Here is a 2,377-nt window from a genome sequence, read left to right as displayed (position 1 = left end):
AGTCCCCAGAATTCATGTAAAACTTGCCTGGCATGGTGGAATGTGTTTGTAATCCCATCACTGGGACTGGAGACGGGAGGATCTCTAGGCATCACTGGCCAGTCAACCTAGCTGAATTGAAGACCTCCAGGACAGTCAGAGACCCTGTCTCAGAAAACAAGGTGAACAGTGTCCTGAGAAACAACACCTCCTGAGGAACAACACTCAGGGTTGTCCTCTGGCCTCTTCATGCACATGTACCCACATGTGCACATACACTTACATATGAACACACATGAAAGAAACAGGGAAAAGTCTATGGTCCAATATGCGTGAGTTCTGTCTAAACATGAGACCATTTATTTAGGGGACTTCAGCATCACAAACTTTGATACCCAAGGGGGTCCTGGAAACCCCTCCCCTGTGAGGACTGAGGAGCGCTGGTGCAGTGGTATTCTGAGGTCCTGGGCATCAGAGCTTCTCCATATGCGTGGGGGGGACATAGTTCCATCTGTGACACGCCATTACATCCTCTCCGTGTGTGCAGCATGTTCACAATGATGTCACGGAAGGAAGGAAATGGTCTACCTTTCATCCTGCAGAAACAGAGGCATGCGTGAGTCATGAGGCGACTAGTGTGCAGTCTACTTCCAACCACAACGGATGCTTCTGTCTATGCACTTAGAACCAACATCACCCAGTAGCCTGGTGAGGTGATTCAGTAAAGATGCCTGCCGCCAAGCCTGATAACCTGGGTTCAATACTCATGACGTGCATGATGGAAGGAGAGAACTGACTGCCTAAAGTTGTCCTCTGACCTCCACATGAGTGCTGTGTCACATGCACCCTCCCCCAAATATATGAGTCTAATTAAAATAAATAAAAAACATCAATATCACACAATATAAAGATGAATGCTGAAATTCATGCTAATAGCAGCTTGGGATTTGGCTTGGTATTAAGAGCACTTGCTGCTCTTGCAGAGGACCAGAGTTCAGATCCTACCACTCATGTTAGGTGACTCATAACCACCTATAAGTCCAGCTCCAGGAGACCTGGTGCCCTCTTCTGGCCTCCATGGGAAACTGCACTTGGGTGCACAGACACAAAAACACACACACACACACACAGAGGCACGCATGCACGCACACACACATGCACATAAATCATTAAAAATAGATCTTTAAAAAATTTATGCTGGGGCTGGAGTGATTGCTCAGTGGTTAGGAACACTGGTTGTTCTTGCAGAAGACCCAGGTTCAAATCCCAGCACCCACATGGCAGCTAACAACTGTCCGTAACTCCAGTCCCAGAGGATCTGGCACCCTCATCTGACCTCTGCAGGCATCACATGACACAGGTGTGCTTACCTACCTTCAGGCAATACGTGAATACACATAAAATAAAATAATAAATAAAATATAAAAGCATTTATGCTAATAATTTAAACTTAATGTTTTACGTACTCTGCAATGGTAAATCTGCCTGCCACTCTTTGATTTCACCACACTCAGGGGCTGGTTTCCATATATTAAAACCAAGTTGTTTCAAAACATTATTCAAGATAATAAATCTAAGGGTTGGAGAGATGGTTCAGCGGTTAAGAGCACTGACTGCTCTTGCAGTAGACGACCCAGATTTGAATCCGAGCACCCACATGGTGGCTAACAACCACGTTCGCAACTCCAGTCCAGGGGATCTGACGCCCTCTACTGACCTCCACGACATGGGTGCACTTACATACATGCAGGCGACACACTCATACACTGAAAAGCAGGCGGATCTCTGTGAGTTCAAGGCCAGCCTGGTCTACGTCTCCAGTTCAGGCCAGATGGGGATATAGGGAAACACTGTCTCAAAAAGACATAATAAATAAATAAATACATTTTAAAATATAATTTTTTGAAAATTAAAAAGAGAAAATAAATTAAACCTATGTGTTTACCTTTCTTACCCCTCAAAAAACACTAGCGCTAGTGTCCTAGGCCTTTAATGCTAGGTCAGAGGCAAGCAAATCTGTGTGTGTAGAGAGTTCCAGTCCAGCTAGTGTGAAACCCTGTGTCAATATATATATCACTAAAGTGAATAATAAATGACATTTTTGAAGTGTAACGAATACATTTAAGTGTTTAAAATGTACTAGTCTTAAACAAATCAATTATTTTACAATATATATTATCACTCAATTTTTGTACATTACATAGAATACATCTTAAATCTTTAGATCCCCCCTTCCCCTTTCTCCACACTCCCATAGCCTCCCCCATCAGGTTTCATGCATTCTGTCATATAGGCTAAGGCCTATTGAGTCATAGTATCTATCAGAGGATACTCTGCAAGTCGGTAAGGGAGAAAATCAGTCAATGTCCAACACCAGCTGTAAAGCCCAATAACCACA

General features: G+C 43.7%; 1 long non-coding RNA gene across 1 annotated transcript in view; it reads right to left on the bottom strand.

The window, feature by feature from the left end:
* Positions 1-316: 316 nt before the first annotated feature.
* The window catches only part of LOC103725556, a 2,986-nt gene continuing 925 nt past the window's right edge, over positions 317-2,377 (bottom strand). Inside the window, exon 2 of the long non-coding RNA XR_606862.2 lies at positions 317-575. This is a non-coding gene — a long non-coding RNA (uncharacterized LOC103725556). The remainder of the gene's footprint in view (positions 576-2,377) is intronic.

Source organism: Nannospalax galili, unplaced genomic scaffold, assembly GCF_000622305.1.
Source record: "Nannospalax galili isolate Female #2095 unplaced genomic scaffold, S.galili_v1.0 scaffold89, whole genome shotgun sequence".
NCBI classification, from domain to species: domain Eukaryota; kingdom Metazoa; phylum Chordata; class Mammalia; order Rodentia; family Spalacidae; genus Nannospalax; species Nannospalax galili.
The sequence above is the reverse complement of the archived record's forward strand: the minus strand, read 5'-3'. Positions and strand labels throughout refer to the sequence as shown.